This window comes from Formica exsecta, unplaced genomic scaffold (genome assembly GCF_003651465.1).
Source record: "Formica exsecta isolate Colony F162 unplaced genomic scaffold, ASM365146v1 scaffold308, whole genome shotgun sequence".
NCBI lineage: Eukaryota > Metazoa > Arthropoda > Insecta > Hymenoptera > Formicidae > Formica > Formica exsecta.
In genome coordinates this window covers 79,652-98,261 of record NW_021850337.1, presented here as the reverse complement: position 1 = coordinate 98,261, position 18,610 = coordinate 79,652, and the positions used below count along the sequence as shown (strand labels likewise).

The following is an 18,610-nucleotide window of genomic DNA, read 5'->3' as shown; positions in this document are numbered from 1 at the left end:
CAGGAGTTTATTCGATTTTTTGGTGATGTTGACGGGACGTATACATTCGCTCGAAGCACTCGATGTCGTTCATTGATAGTTTATACCTCTATATAAGGGCTCTACGGAAATGTTTGCAAATATTGATGATGTCACATCTAGGGAAGACATACTCTTGTTAAGCTCGTTTTCCCGCGCGTATACTTTCTCTACGCTCGTTTGATCCAATAGATCGTTGCAATAAAAGATGTGTTAAAACACTCTCTCGAATACCGAGACAATTTCTTTGTAATCTTACAAGGATTACGGCGTCGGATAAATCGTTGATATAGCTTGCAGTTACCAAATTACTATCATCTACGGCAAATGGACTGTAGATTGGAAACTCATTCAAACCTGCCAGATTCTTTTGATGAATGTGGCGCGTAACGGGATTGAAAATTATACACTAATTCATGAGATATTGCAACCGCGAGATTATCGAGAACAATTTTTTCAACGCCGAGCACTTTGTGAATATTCGCTATATTTAATTTTTGGTTTCTACATAATACATAAATAAATGCTTCCAAAGAAATCATATACAACAATTTTATTTTTAGCTGTAAATAAAATTCGAGTTAAAAGACGTTTATATATCTTCTAAAATCTTATGTGCATATATAGTTTTTAGAGAGAAAAAAATATGCTATTCGTTATAATAGCATAAAGAATAAATTATTCTAATTACGAATTCACAAATTTAATTGATTGATAATTATGTGATTTATAATAGTAGTAATAATAATAATTTTGTCTTGTTTCTAATCGCATGACAAGAAATTCTATTCGACAGATATGAGGATAGGAATTGAGAATTAAGCAGTAATAATTTTCTCTATCTCGAACAAACTTTGCAAAAACAGTCGCCTACTCAAGATTAGTCATGTTTTGCCAATTATATTACCGGAGCGGTGCCAATGAAGTATCATTGTAGAAATCGCTGATCTAATTGTTTCCAAATCGTTGTTCTTGCGCAAGCGGTAGTTTCCGAAAATGGCCGTTACAACGTAATCATAGTTGGTCTTTAGCGCGAGAAAACGTTTAATAACGCATCGAATAACGCCGAGATTCACCAGAAGTTTAATTGCTAAGTCAGCGAAAAACGTTCCTTCCTCACCAATTGCTTTCTAACCGGGTTTTTGCTCTAACCACCGATCCACGATGAAAACGCAATTATCCGATGAATCGCTATTTGTCGGTAGCCGATTTTACCTTTGCAGGCCACAGAAATTTCTTCCCATTTTCCTTAGGACAATCGTAATATTAGGATAACATTTCAGTCGCTCATAAAAATTTAAAAGTTAAAGTAAACGGAGATAAACGCGTAAAATCAATAGAGGATGCAATGCAGGATGAATTTGCGGAATTAATGAAAAAATTATCTTATTAATGAACAAATATTCTTATATCTTATCTCAGAAATATTTAATGTTTATTAAAAATTTGCGATAAATTTTGTAACGACCTGTTCTACTTATCAAGGAGATAAACTCCCACTAAAATGAATGGTTGCAGGCACTGTAGATATACAACACTCTGTGTAACCGGTTTATAATGCAGTATAAGGAATGCAGAGTTCGTTTATCTCACGTCCATCGTCTACTCGGCAGCTACGATCGGCTAGTTATACCTCTACTAAGATATGCAAAATTCGATTTCACTTGCGGTCGCGCGGCATCTTGAATCCTGCTATCCAGGCATAATTCATCTCGCTGCAAAATGCATGGCACGAATTTCGCTTTGTCCGATACTCGGGTTTCGGCTGACGCCGTCGACGGACGCTTCCGTTACGTGGATGATGTAGCAGCAGCAGCAGCAGTATCAGCGGCGGTGGCGGCTGCGGCGCGACGGCACAATGCAACATTCATGCCGCGAGAAAAGGACGCTTGGGAGAACTCAACGGGGCAATTGATATATGCCGGATTCATCGAGTTAACGCGGATTTATTTTAAATTAAACGTGACGGTGCGAAATTTTCTATACGAGCGTATAGAGAGATGCACGCGTGGATTATACATAAGTTATTACATTTTCCGATGTTAATATCGACGGCGATTGTGATCGAAGCGTCGCTTCGTTCAAAATGAGATTAAAATATTAATGAATTAATAAACTCACCTCGCGAAGAGTTCTCGCCTCCCTTTCTCGAAAAGCGATCGCGGCTATTATTGCGCATAAATCAACGAGCACTGCAGATCCGACGTAATTTGCAACTTTTAATCGTGTTCGGCGCGGCAAACGAATCGCGCTTTTATCGGGACTCTTCTCGTCACTTCGTCCTGGAAAATTTTTATCGTGTTTGCTGTTTTTTTTTTTTTTTTTTTACGAGAGTAATTCGATGTATCCGTCATTTATACGCTTCGTTCGACGATCAGTCGACCGGCCCTGATGCTCGATTATTAGACGGCAAAAGCCAATCGGTTCTTTCGATTGTCGTCTGGGTTTTAAGAGCCGGCCGCTCGATCGGTTCCTCCAAAGGGTCGTGGATAAAAGGGCGCTCTTTACGAGGAATGGATCGAATAGCTCGCGGCGTCTTTCTTCTTCACCTCTTCGAGGGTCGTAAGGAACGAGGGGATCCCTTCTATTTTATGAAACGGAAGGAAACGGCGAGAAACGAAGACTCGACTTCAATCTTAGGTGTTACGACAATGGAGACTGCGTGTAATAAATAATAAATCTTAAAGAGAGACACTCGCGGCTTATAAAAACGCGCACCGTCGTCGTATGTTTTGCTATAAAGATTTTTTTATGGAACCCTAAACTCGTATTTTACTTCTTCCATTACTTGCCTTTGAAAGCACACATCAAGTCGGTTAAAGCGCTTGTATCATAGGGTGAGCTGGATGATTAATTTTCTTATAACGCGATCCATTCAAACGTGATAAAGATATCTGAAATATGTAATGTTAATCGATTTATGTTATACTTAATTAAGCATCTATATACGCGCATATTGCCACTATTTTTCTTAATAAAAATTTTTTGATTGTTAATATTTTGGGAAGCATGTAACATATATAATTTAAGGAATATGTGATAGAATTTACGGAGATTTTAACATAAATCTGCCATCGCTATCGAGTCATCGACGTAAGCACCGTGCGTCGCGTAATCTACTAAATCGAGTAAATTGCCACTCGTTTCACTTGCCGAGGAACGAATAATAAATATGGGCAGTCATGGACCAATGCTCATACGTCCTCGCGGTCGTATCTCGCACGGTTATTTCAGCGATAAAATATTTATTATTCGCCGCGCACGCGGCGGCGAGTACGAGCCGTGGAGGAATGGCCCTAGATTTAGAGAATGAGAATATACACTCTCGTTGATTTCTTTGATCCCTTATGGCCGCGCCGTATCGTAAATTTTGCCGTTAATATTGGACGTGTATGGAGAGGCCTGACGTAAGCGTATTTTAAATTAATACACACGATTCGACATCGCGAATTGATCAACACACGCAAAATGTTTGATATATATTACGTTTCTGACAAGTCTGAATTATTTCTGAGGATCTCCGGTACCTTTCGTTTGTTCTGTCGATCATGAGGATTCCGGGGAAATATCTCACGCTGCACGTCCCGCAAAGGATCATGATTCTTACGAGCTTTCTAAACCCCGATAGCTCACGCGCGAAGGCAACGGCTGCGATAAAGATTCCGCTTCGTGGATTCCGTTCGTGGAGAGCGGGAGCAGGCGCGCAAAAAGAAGGGGACACGAAGGACGACATCGGCTGCCTCGTGATTTATAAGGATAGATTTGCCCCGGCTTGTTGTTTATTTCGCCGCGGCTGACCGTAATTTTTCTCCGGCGATCCAGTTACCCGCGTCTCCCATCCCGTCCCTCCCCCATTCCGTTTGACACTCGCATCTGGTCGGCTTTTCATTCTGTACTCCTCGCACCCCCATAAACCTCCGCCGTTCCTCTACGTAAAGTGAACTCCGCAAGTCTTTTCGAGCGAACTCGAGATCGCAGCCGGCAAGATGGATATCATCAAGCGGTACATACTTTTCCGCAGGAAGCTGACCCATTTCCTGAGAACCGACCGATCATCGCCACTTTTTCCCGACGGGAAACATTTTAATTGTGTTATGCATTCTCCTCCTCGTCTTTTTCTCTCAGTTTGCTTCTCATGCATCCCGAAGGAAAACGAGAATGAAATTCAGCCCGTTATTCTCTATCGACTTGGCCTGTTTCGAGTAATTGCAAACTATTACTATAACTACTGTTCTTTGTATCGAATTAATGCTTGTAACTTAACATATAAAATGACTCCAGTAATTCTGAAAGATCGCATTTCGCTAAATTCTACGGAATTCACATGAAGATTTTACTCTGAAATTTCTTTTTGTCACACATCGATGGATACAGTGAATATTTTATTTGCCCGCATTTTGAAAATTATAAACTATTCTAACAAAACGTATGCGAATCAATAAAGTTTTTATTCTTGCACATTTATTCAAGCGTATTGATCTAATGGTCTCCTCCATGTTCCATGATAATCGCGCATATTTTTTTTATATTTTTGTGACTTCAAACGCGGATTGCGACGCGATAAAAACGGGACACGTCCCATTATACATTTCTCATTTTACCGTGTTTAATGACTATCACTATGGTGTCTAGTGGCGGCGAGACGGCTCTGTAATTCGTCGAGGCGCGACGCGGCTTGTCAGCGTGACAGGCAGTGACAGAAATTAACGGTTCCATTTACAGTCTGGCGCATTAACTCCCCCAACCTTGTATCACTCGTTAAAGTCGGACCCGTCTCAACTCTAATTAGCAACGGCAGGACGGGAGGTATCGCAGACGGCGACTCGCCTGCATTGACCGACTGCATTTAGCCTGGCAATTTCACGGTAACGGTAATCGTCTCCGTGTGATTATAACTGTCGCCATCGGCTGTTTCGCAAGTTCTGCGGAATTTTACGCGCAAATTGTGCCGCAGCGCGGAAAATGTCGTCTCATTGCGCTAATAATGATGAAATTGCATTGTAGAACAAGTTGGGCGTTAAGTTGACAACGGATCATAAATCCCGCACGCTTGGAGATTCTCGTGTTTTCACGTATATTATATAAGATTGCTCGCTATTAAATCGCGTAGGATCTTAACGGCGGATTCTTAGATATATCTAGAGAGGATTGATTCCTAACGCGTCTTATTGAATGTTATATTTATTTAATAATTTATTTAATAATGGGATATTTATTTATGAAATACGACAATAAGGCAAACATGTGCGCGAAAATTAGCTGCTTTATTACATGCTGTTTATTTTATTGCTTTGCAGGAAATAAATGCCGTTTCGTACCAAGCCTCGATTCCCTCGCTGAGAAATTTCACCTCTTACTACTCTCAGTCACGATTTCTTCGTTTCGACAGGAGGAAGATGGAGATATCACGTCGCGGAATTCGGTAAGTACCTTTAACTTATACGATTTTACCACACGATAGGAACATTGATAAGGAATGTCTCACGTGGTCGTTATGTTTTTGCACTTTTGATACAATCGAGTAACGACATGCGGTGTTCGTTTTTCGCGCTGCCACCACGACGACTTCGCCAGAATCCAGACCTGTGCGATAAATTCATGTTCTTATATTCCCGCTTAAGTGGCGAAGTTAGAGCAATAAAGTATGCTTGCCGAGTTTCGAGAACAGTCGGGAGACGTTGTAATTTTTCGAATATTCTAAAACTTAAGAGGGACACGCGGCTTAGGTTGTGCTCTTAAATCTGCATGCTCGCTCTGTGTTACTCCTTCTTACACCTTCTTACACCTTTTTTTGCATATATTAGCATTAATTCGACATTGCAATTGCAAATTCTCTGCAAGCTTAAAATTATTTTAAATTTTTATTACGAAAATTTTTTATTCATAAATCTTAAGCATCTTAAGAGAGGTGGCGAAAGAATTGCATTTTGCTAACAAATACTGCACTTAAAGAATACTTTGCCTGCATATTTAATATTTATTATTTAATATTATAATATTTAATATTAAAAATTTATTATTTAATATTAAATATTTAAATTAATTATAATTATCTTAATTGACGCATAATTGTAGCTATTATGGAACTATAGCTAACAGAATCTCAAGCAAGTTGTCTATCGGCCGTGACGATTATTGCCGTCAAAGCCGCTTGATGTGTTAACTATGTACATATATAAATCGAACATATTGATCCCGTGCGAACAACTAGGTGTTGCATGCAACCGTTGATTTTCTCAGTCCATTTAAAGCACGCGAGATCGTTAAATATAAACATTATGAAATATTACCGATGTTTGATCAGCGAAGGGGCGCTATATTGTGCGGCGAGGCATTTATACCACTAATAAATTGATCGATCTTTCTCAGGTATTCCGAAATGACCTCGTTGATTTCGTTACAATCTCCATTTTCTCTCCGCTCCTGCACACAATTATAAATAGCGCGATATCCGTCGCGAATCAATATCTCTTAATAGCCTAGTATGTCGCGAATCGCCTTTGTCAGCGATGGATGCGAGAAAAAAAAATGGAAAGGAGAAAGGTAAAAGAACGCACAACAGAATGAGGGTGAAAAGTCGAAGCGTCCACATATTCGTCACGCGAGAAAAAAATTCATCATCATCGCAGCCTGGCAGGACGCGATTATATAACGTATCGTGAGATTCCGTCGCGTAATTTTGCGGCGACATGACACCGCCTATGCTATTACTTTGATTAATACTGTATTAATCTGTTGACCGCGCCATTATACGTTCCTTTTTCATCCTCTTCGTACAATTAACTGAATTAATTCGCGTTAATCTACCGGCTCGAGAGAGAGCTAAGCTCTTAATCTACGCGCTGACACACGCGACGTTCAAATAGATATGCTTATCTTCGTCACGATGTTCGCGTGTCCCGTGATATTGGAAAAGAGAAATTGTTTGCATTATTATCGCTCTGATTGACACGAATTGATCCTGCCTTTTTCCTTGCGTGTCAAACACGCTCGATTCCTCTCATGTATCACTGTCTACAGCGTGCATGAATATCGCGATAACAATTCTAACGTTTCAATCGATTACGATGAAAGAAAACTTCTCTTATAATTTTACCTCGATCTTATTTCATGTAGAAAATGTCCGGTCTGATTAGGACATGGAGGATATCTAACGAAACACTAATCGCTACACGAGATTATTTTACGTAAGAGACTTTAAGAGAACCGCCGCGACGTTTCTCGAGATATTCCGTGTCAAACGTTTCCGACATTCCCACAAATGTTAGTTGAGCGAGACAGGTCCCGAATGTAAATTCCACACTACAATTTCTGTTATCTTCGCCGCTGATAAGGATTTTCATCTACCACGAGCTGGACCCGCTTATCAAGCCACTGCGAATCGCTCGTCCTGATATGCGTAATTGAAATGCGAAATTATTCGCGACTAAATGCGCCATCAAAATTCTCGACACGCAGCCCATTCAAATTTTTGCACGATCATTTCGCGAGCGTGTAAATTGAAACGGAATTTTTTTCACCGTTGACGAATGAAAAATTCTGTAAATCGTAAAGTACTTTAATATATGGAAATGTTATTTTCACATGCTACATAGTGGAGAATAGCAATTAGTTTACGTCGGAAAAAAATGTATAGACTGGTTGTCAAATAAAGAAGAAAAAGATATTTAGAAAATACTATCAATTTTACAAATGGATATTAAGAACGTGATAGGATAAGTGGGATTTTAATAAAAACAAAACGCGGTTTCTATTAACGATGCATTCTACTATACGAATCGATTACTCACGTTTCCATGCCTTCTAATTTTAAGCGACCGCAAGGTAGAGCTTCGTATCGTCGTGCTCTCGTCCTGAAATTAAATTCACGCGAAACACGGCGTCTTATAACGTTACAACTTAATACTATTAAGGGATGAAGTTCGCTGTCTACGCCGACAGGTCTCGCAACTCCCGAAACAGTCGTTTCTATCACGGCGCCTTTGATGCGGTCCCGACCGTGCCTTAACATCGGATTATCGTTGTATCGAAATCTTTCGGCTAGGATACCAACGTCTGTAGGATTTCTCCGACAGCGTATTTGGGAATTGGTGCAACTATGGCAAACTACGTTCATTAGCGGGTGCTTCCTTGGAGCGGTTACCATCGACATATTGCTTGAAATTTACGGAACTTTTGAGGCTTTCAAAATTCCCTTGCGCTAATAAATTATCTACAAATACACACGTAATATACTGATGTTTTGGACGTATTAAATACCGTTTTACATACAAAGATATCCGAATTACTTTCGCCTCGATTCTTCTTTAAGAAAAACGTCGAAAGATTAATAGCTTCTAACAATAAGTTACAAACAATTAAAATTTTGGATTGTTTTTTAGAATCTTTTCAAACGTACAGATAGATAAGAAAATTTTATTTCTTTAAATGGATTTTAACAAATTTAACATTGACTCGTGCTAAATGCTTACTACATGACAAGCTTACTTTGTCAGTTTTATTAAAAAAACATTCAAAAAAATCTTTAGGTGAAAGATGAATTGTGAGATTATGGACACCTTTGATTAATCAATTTTCAAGAGATAAGTGGGAAGTAGTTTGGTCCATTTTTTGTTATTAAAAGCAGATACACGTTTGGCTTCGGGAATAACCAGTTCAATTATCCCATGAAGCTTTCCACAATGTGCTTCTACTTCTACAAATCGGATCATGGGAATCTAATCGGGGGAGAGAGACGAGGACTCTCGTCGCGGAAACCGCACACCGTGAAAGCCGCAGGTGTCGACGATGCTAGGATAGCCCCCTTTTCCCATGCTTCGCGTTAGTAACATCTCTATACCCTCCTCTCTTTCTTCGTGCGGGCGGAAGTGAGTTTTCTCAAGTACGAGAACGACGCTATGCTCTCTCGGTTGTTTGTTATACGCGAAGCGGCGGGTGAAATTAGTCGTCGTTCCGCCGGCAACCCCATTTCTTCCGCCCCTCCCCCCCCTTACGCCGTCTTGACAAACCCCTACGAGCACGCAGCGCGCTCCATTCCTACCGGATTCACCTCGACGAACACGCAAATGACTTCATTATAATGAGCGCGACTCGAGAACCGACCGTCTCTAACTCCCGCGCTCGCTAGATCGACCCCGCTCTCGTTCGTTCGCGTCCCATTTATCTCGCAATACTTCCCGTAAACTCCTTAACCTACGACACCGTAATAAAGATTACGTCTTCAAGATGTAACTTTTTCACCCTCCTGGGTAACATCATTCTTGTCTAGATCATGATTATTAATTCTCTCGATCATAATTCAACAGAAGAATCGTAAAAACTTTTAATTTTTATTCTCAAATATAAGTAATTTTATCGTCTTTAGACAGAATGACATCCTTTATGCGTTTATTTCTTCCGCGATATGAGAGAATATAAAATATTTTTTAAATAATTTATTTTATCTGAGATAAGCACGTCGCGTATCTGTATGAAACTCTGGTCGATTTTGAAGAATTTTAATTATTCTTCAGATTAAGCTGGATCTTGGAATTTTTAACTTTTAACTCAGCTCGTTTATACTCGACTTAACTAATTTACAATTATCTGGGATATATAAGGGACATGAATATGTATTCATTCATAATGCTTAATGCGTGTGTTTCTGTTTTTTTTGCGAGCTAGCACAGGCTACTAAGAATATCTTAATATTAATTTTTTCGACAATATAGTATATTCTCAGATAAATTAATTGTGCCATTCTTCTACACGCTTGTGCGAATTACGTCGGGATATTTCAGCAATTGTTCTTGGCAGCTTTTACAGCAAGTTTCAAAAACATCAATTTCTCGTTTGTCGTAGATTTACGTATTCCCTTGCATCATAAGCTACCTCAAAGTTATATATTTCCATTCTTAAAAAAGACATGTTAAATCGATACTCGCAAGTATTGTTACCTCTTTTCCGCGATGCTGATTAGTTATATCGGCGCTACGCTGTGCATTACTTTATATCAATAAAAGTCTGTCATGTTCAAATATTAAGTATGTGTGCAATTTTTATTTAATTGATTTTGAAAAAACGGAGAACTAGAATTAATATGTGTAAGTAATTATACACACACACACACACACACACACACCCAAAATAAATGGCGCGCGCGTAGCACGCATTTATATTGTTCTATTATAATTTAAATTTGCCAAAGATATACTTACGCGTTTTATCATCGCACGCGTTTCTGATACGACGATATGAAAGTAAATTATCCCAAGCATACTAAGCGGCGAGAAAAGAACGCGTTATCATCTATAAACATACCGCTTTCCATAAATGTCGTAGAGGGTCGCCCTCTTGTTCCATCCGCGCGATCGTATCCATGTCGCTTCGCTCACCCCATATGGAGCGCGCGCGATACGCGCGTAAACGACCTCTCGCATCCGGTTGGCGCGACGGAAGGGTACACGTCATCTCCACCCCCCGTGTTCGTTCGCCCTTTGGGTGTGTGCGAATTTTTATCGAATGTAAGACGTAAGACACGAAACACACCCCCTCGCTCAATCGCCTCTTCGCGTCGGCTAGCGGCGCGTTTTCACGACGTCGTCGGTTCGTAAAGTCGCCCATTGCCGCCGGGCAGATTTATCGGCCGACGTTCCGGCGCTTCAGCCAGCGGAACGCCCGAAGGAACGTTCTCGGGATCCATCGGGATGTCGCCGGGTGACCGACCGACCGACCGACCAGCCGGTTTTCCCGGGGAAACTACGCTCTTCTCGATGTCGCTTAATTCGACGGAAGTCAATTTTCCACTCGTACGGCTGCTTGAGCTTTCGCGATACCGAATAACCGCGCGGATTTTATTTTTGAGCATGCAGCAAACGAGATTGTTATGTGAAATGTCGCGAAAGTAATGCTTTAAGTTAGTTCTCCGGTGCCAGGGTGTTAGAAGTCGTGCCAGGAAAAATGTGATTTTTGTAAATTTTTGTGATTGTTTAAATTTAAGTGATCTCTTTTATAGCTACGTCAATTTTTCAATTTTAAATTGATACTTACATGAGATGCGACAATTACATTTTCGTAATGGCTTCGTAAAATTTATATTTTATAGTTTATGCTAGTAATTACAATCAGTAATTATTGCCCAGCAATATACTTAACACACATTTCAATTCTCCAAAACATTTTTTTATATTATTTAAAATTGCTCTTTAAAATTATAATTGCATCTTAGATGTTTCATAAAGTTTAAAATCTAGAATAAAAAATAAATATTTTTAATTGTTGTATTAAAATGTATAAAAGTTTATTCAAACATACGAAATGTGTAAAAGGAACAGCAGAATTGACAAGATGTTTCTCAATTAATTTTACACTCTAACTCTATTTAAACAGAAATTTATTTTGGAATTTAATCAGCAAAATAATTAACGTCGCCGTGACACAATCTATGGGTGTGTAAAATCAGGATAAAATCGTGAGAGAGAAGATTCTAGTGGCGCGATTTTCTCAGTGGCATCGAAAACAACGTCTCGCCCTGACATCGAAATGCGCCCCGTACGACGGGACTCTTTATCGGCGAATAGAATGGAACGAAATTGGCGCCTGGATCTGGAACAGGCGAACTCATGATACCGCTGCAGTAATACGAAACTGAGATAAGTTACAAGCGTGCGTATCGATACAGTAATGGAAGTTACTGCCGGAACGTATACTGCTCTCCCGTAGAGCACGTACATTTAACTTGTAAGTTGCTAGCGATTTCAGACTTTTCAATAACGGATATATTTATTATTATCACTTGTATTAATTCAATTGTTTCATTTTGATCCTATACGAGCGTGATTATCGATTCGACGTATCTCGCGTGATAATACCACGTCGTATATGTAGATTATCCAACGTGTTCCGACCTAAATTGCCGTTGCAATCGCGCGCCCAGATGGTATTAACGATCCTCACGGGGGAACCACGCGACACATCAACGCGTCAGTGACCCCTAACCCTCCGAGACTGGTCCGCAATCGAGCTTGGCATTCATCCTTTTGTTCGCATCCTTGGCATTGTCTCCACCTTGATCCCTTAGCCAGACTCTTGGAGTTGCCTGACGTTGCTATCGCTGTCTCTGAACTCTCAGCGTCTTGGATTATATTCTATACAACCCCTATTTTATCGCTGTTATTGTGTCACTGCACTTAAACGTATAGCGTCTGTTATTGACATCGACAGTTTATCGCTCCCGGCTCAGATAATAAATCTTGTCAAAATAAAATCAGATCGATATCTTTTGGAACTGAAACATTTATAGTTGTAATTATAGCCGTTTTGATAAATTATTTTTTAATTCTCCAACAAAATGACGGCTTGCAAAATGCTGTATTTATAATCATATTATTGATTAATTGCCAATAATGAAATTCTGATAAGCAAGTGATTAGGGGGACAAATTAAACAAGGATATATTGGCATGACAAAACGTTATTAAAACGTGACATATCATTCATTCATCTGTGATATTCTCAATAACGAATTGCTGAACAAGATTGACAATATATAAATTTTAATTATTATATTTCTATTTATCTTTATAGAAGTATTAATATATAAATGAAAAAAGTAAAGAAATTTAATCCAGATTATTGTGTATATAAGTGAGTATAATATTCAATAAACATAAACTGTGAAAAGAAAATTAAGAGAAACATTAGCTACATAATTTATCGTATTAATTATTAAAATTTGAGTAAGTTAATTAAAGCTTTAGCTGAAAATACGGTTGCCATTATAAGATGGAAATATGAAATGAAACAAAATAATATACATAATTACTAATTGCGATTCTCATTCAGAAATATCTGCATCTTTGGTCAAATACTGTTTTTAGTCGCTTAAGATACTAAATATCGTTAAAAGAAAGCTTGTCGAGGACACGCTTTACTTGCGAGTAGTGAGTGTCACTCGCTTCGCCGACAGACGTCGGTCGGCGCGGAAAAAAGAACCGGTCGGCCGGTCTGACGAATCGACCTCCCCTGTCCCATTCTACTTAGGGGCCTCTCGATTTCTGTTTGGGTCATGATGAAATATGCAGAGGAATCGCTCGACGAGGTACCTACGACGATCGCGGGCCAATTTATGTCCGTCGAGCGGAAGCCACCGGTGGATTATTAATGCACGGGGCCGATAGTTTCGCCGCGGAAGCTGCAGCTGACACGTACAAATGTCCGCAGTCACGTCATTAGTCCAGGTACACACTGCCGACTAGGTAAATTCGCCGGTATAACTTTTACTAAGCAATCTCCCATGCGACGGGCTTTCCGCTTAATAGCTAAGCAACTAAAAACTATGTTGAAAAGCAATGTCAGGGATGTGGATGTTTTTGGATGAATATCATAGTTTTATTATATACATTATTATTTTGCTTCATATTTCCATATTTATATTTTATGATGGTAACCGTATTTATAGTTAAAATTTTAATTAACCCACTTAAGCTTTAATGATGCGGCGGACTTTTCGCTTCCGACCGTACTTACGACGCGCTGCCGTACAAGTTACTGACTTCTACTACTTTGTATGCTCGTTAAGTTTTTCCTATATAAACGACTCTTCGCGCCAAGAAATACACATTTTAATCGCAATATGAATTTGTTTCTAAAAATTGTCTATTCTTAAAAAATATCGAGAATTTTATAGAAATGAAGAGAAATCTACAAATTAGATAACTTTATAATGTAATATAAAGTTTTATTAATAATGCGTGATCTTACAAAAAAAAATTGCGTAAAAGTTTCATCTCGTAATAACTTGTTATATAATTTATATAAAATGTATTGCTATATAATTTTATAAACGTCAAATGTATAACGCATTACTGACGTTATATACCATTAATCAATATTATAAGATCATGATCTATGATTGCGAGTGTCATATTATATGAATCGACTCGAAACGTCATTTCTCACCTCTCAGCGGGAAATGTTTAGTATGATATACTCGCGTGAGCCAACAAGCGCCATAAATTCCATACACGAAATTCACAACGGCCACGTGCCAAAGTAAGCACTTCATCATCGCGACGACGCGAAAACGGCGTGCCGGTAAACGAGTGAAATTTTAATCTCTGCTTTTCATCGGCGCCGTCCGCGCGGCTCGATATTACGAGCGGTTAGTTCCGAAGTTTGTTTCGAAGAAATCCTAGCCGGTCGTGCCGGAGCAGTTGGGGAAACTCGTTCGTTTGTATTTATGACGGCTGCGGGAGCGTGAAACGTACGTATTAAGGGCGCTCCTGAGACTTTTCTGCGGATCTCGCAACTCGCGGGGAAAAAGGTCGAGGAAAAATGGCGGTAGCAAAACGACACCGCCGCAGACCACCGCCGGTCGCTTCCTTTAAACTATCGCGACCAACTTTTGCGATAGAAGTTTTTCCTCGTGCGAAATTAAAAATGTTGCAACGGGTAACGATGACACGTGGCGAATAACAATGGAATGAGGTGGATTTACATTCCCAAATGATATTCTATTTTAGACGTAAATTGTGACACTTAACTGCATAATTTAAACGAGTTATTTAACTTGATTTGCCGTATTTTATGCGACACGAACTACGAAAGACGAAGTGCGAAATTAGAAAGCAATTAGCAATTCCCCACGAGGAAATTGTAATAATAGGGTCTCGTATCGATCGTTGGTCTCTCCGGAAAAGTATATGGCTGATTTTCATCCTGATTCTAATCTACTAATGAGTGCGCGATAGTTTTCGTCCGGCGCCTTCGATCATTATTCGCCGACGATCCAATTCCATGAGTAAGGAAAGTCTGGGGAAGAGACTTTACTTGCAAGAGGATCCTCTTTAAATTTTAATTACAGCCGGTGCAATCATAAAATTATTTTGCTGGGTTTAACTCCATTACGCAATTACTTCGATCATGTTCAAGGGCTAAATTTTGAATTTCTAAATTGTTAGAGAGAAGAGTTAAGACAGTTATTGGAGAATATTTTAATAAAAATTTTGTGTACAGTCAAAAATATGTTCATTTCTCTACACTTTTTAAAAAAATATTTATGAACTTGTCCATTCTTATTACGGTATCTCTTTTAGTCTGACTCTTCCCCTTCGACCTGTCCGGCATGGGTGACCCTACCGGTAACTGTTAGCGTTTTCGAGTGCAGCAAGTTTGATCGCTTTGAGAGCGATTAATCTCAATTTACCATGAATATATGTTTGACCAAAAATAGGTTTTGAGAGAATCTGATTAATATAAATAATATAAAGTACATGCTCCGTTTTTAACGGAGAATTATTTTATCTTTAAAGCACAAGATTCTTTGTCTTAATCAATCAAACGCTGACTCAAAGTATTTCATTGATGACAATCTATATAATAATTTAAGTAGCCCTAATAATCCAAGACGGATTATATGACGACATTAATCGGTCTCAGATCACACTTGCTTCACTCGAAAACGTTATATGTTACCGCCGGTATAGCTCTCAGGTTCATTAGAGCACTCAAACCTCCTCACCCGGCAAATGCCTTCGTTAAGGTAGAGATACCATCGAGGAGGAAAAATTTTTATTTTAATTTTTTTTTAATATATAGATTTCTCTTAATAAATAGGTTTTACAAATTTGTCAAATAAGAAATATAATACACAAAGAATTATACAAAATGTATATAATATATAATTACAAATTATATAATGTATAATTACAAAATATATTACAAAAAATTTAAAAATATATTACACAAAGTATATTAAAAAATGTATTACAAATATATATCACAAAAAATAATACAAAGATAAATATAAAGTATAATTTAAAATGTAATACAAAATAATTTATTACACGAAAATGTCCGAAAAATTCATATAATGCAGAATTTACTAGAAATTTTTAGCTCAGATATGGCTGATAAGCAACGATTAATGTGATATTTAGATTAATGATGCAGTTACAAAACTTATTAAATTCCATATAATGCAAACAATTATGACCAAAAGAATTGTTAATAAAGTTATCGATCATTTTTCAATTGTAAAAAAAAATATATGGACTATTGGTGCATTTTGCATAAACTTCCAAAGAGAATATCCGAAAAAAGATAGACGAAGCTTCGATGTAAATCAACGATTAAATCACGAGATAAACCGCGATTTAAAATTTACGATAAAAACGCGACGAATAAATAAATCGGTAGCCGTAATACTCGATTTCAATGAACATGTAATTTTCTAAACAATCGGAGGAACGATATAATTACTATTTACTTAAACGAAAATATTTCGACGGGCATTTGGAGCGCTTTTTATAATCGCGTCTGTAATATAGGATATTTGTGAATATAAAATGCTCGATTAATTTTCAAATGCATGATTTTATTTTGTTATTTTATTTATATCAAATTTCGCGACTGAGAATATATATATACCGTTTCGCGGAGGATTGGCTAAACAGGATAAAACTTTATGTCTTAAAATACCGTTATAAAAAAAATTGCGTTATCGCCCCGTTCAATAGAGGATAACTGGCTCAACGATTTGACCAGATCAAGATCCCTCCGCCAGGTAATACGTCGGTTAATATCCGACAAAGACAAGAACAATCCTAAAAGTGGAGAACGATCAAATTCTTGCTTCTACATCGGATCCCGCAATATCAATCTACGAAGAAAAGTTAAGTAATCCGTTGAATATCAGAGACGCCGCTGTAGGAGGGAACCAATCCCGGATCTTCCGGACTGCTCCCAATAGCAATGATTTCGGTAACGAATCAACGACAGTTACCATTGTCATTATCTTTTATTCGCGAGATTGAAATTTGTGTGAGAAAATGTGTTCTTCCATTATTAAAAAATATATCTCTTTATGGAAAATTAAATGGATATAACGATTTTTATTATGAAAATGTGATTACGAACGACTATATTTATGGATAATAAAATACATGCATTGTTAGTATTAAATGTAGTTAGTATTAAATGTGCGAGTACAAATAGTTCTCGGGTACCAACTGTTCAAGACAAATTGAACCCGATAACAGCGAAATTAAAAAAAATTTAATTTGAATTTAGTTTGACTTTGCAACATATAAAATAAATTAAAATAATCAAGCATAATTATAATAATTCTAAGCTATAATTAATCTTTTTCTATAGCATTTAAATATATTAATTTATCGATATTTCACTGATATTGGAGTACCCATTCGATTTGTCTCGAAATTTTAAAGCATACGCACATTTTACGTTACATTCATACATAATATTTTGTGATATAAAATTCAAAAAAATTATAAACGTTTTATGAGATAGTATATTAATTTGCGCATGTATTTTATTATATAATATTATTAATACAATTATAATTACAATTAATTATTGTACAATTATAATTAAAATACAATTTACAATTAATGATGCTATCAGTATCAAATAGATATATCCGATATATCCAATAATATAGATAATTGATACTAACAGCATTTACTTCAACATTATATAAATTTATACAACATAATTAGTTTTAATTTTTAATTTAAATTGTAAAAAAATTAATAATTTTAATTTTTCTACAATTTTTTTATAATTAATTTCCAATTTTTATTTTTTCCCCCAAAAAATACTATCTTTAGTTTTCCTAAGAATTTTAAGGAATGCTTAAAGAATTAAATGATTATTTTATTTAAGTTAAAATAGTCCTAATAGATGATCCTAACAACCTTACTTTTGCTGGCTAAGCCAGCGGGAATCCGGGATCACTGAAATTTTGAAGAGTATGTCTTAATCGCGTGCCCTAATCGCGTGCCCTAATCGCGTGCTCTATTCGCGTATCCTATTCACATGTCCTACTCATGTGCTCTAATAGAATGCACCGGTAGCATTCTTGATTACGTGCCATTGCACGTAGAAATGCGCAAACACATGTATTGCCCAATATGTGTATTTCTGCGCCTTTTGACCACGATATTGGTCAACTATGTTGCTTCTGTTAGGCCAGTTGGACCTACCTTTCGTTGATCCTGGCCATATTCATTCCGGCTACATCTAGCCAGAGATGTAGCTTCGATCTCTATCGGAGATCGATGAAGGAGAAAAATTCCTTCCGTTTCCGGCTAATTAATATCGCCGGTGCATGAGCATAATTGTATGCTCATTTATGGTCGTGAGACATTACGACAGTTTGTCATGCATCATTTTAATATAACTTTACTTTAATTAATCTAATGCCAAATTATTAATCAAATTTAATAATTGATTGAAATAATAATATATAATCTTATAATAATATATAATATTATTTAATATATAATAATATGTAATTTATATTAAAATAAAATTAATAAAACATTTATGTGTCTTATATAATTTAATAGATCGATAATTTGGCTTTACATCAATTAAAACAAAGCTTTATATAATATTAGCTAAATATAGATGAATGGGCTATGAAAAATTAAGATAAAATTGGCGCAACATAAAAATAAGTTATTACTATTTCATATAATTAATAAAATTATTAGCGCCTTCTTCATTAAACAAACTAAATCAAATTTACCAATAAAAAAAAAATATTTTATATCCTTTTTTGGATATATTTTTGCTTTAATTTATAATTC

The 18,610-nt window shown here is 37.2% G+C and overlaps 1 long non-coding RNA gene across 1 annotated transcript in view; it reads left to right on the top strand.

Annotated features, from left to right (window-relative positions):
- Nucleotides 1-18,610, top strand: part of LOC115237725 — a 113,229-nt gene that overhangs the window by 64,966 nt on the left and 29,653 nt on the right. The window contains exon 4 of the long non-coding RNA XR_003884384.1: nucleotides 5,316-5,440. This is a non-coding gene — a long non-coding RNA (uncharacterized LOC115237725). The remainder of the gene's footprint in view (nucleotides 1-5,315; nucleotides 5,441-18,610) is intronic.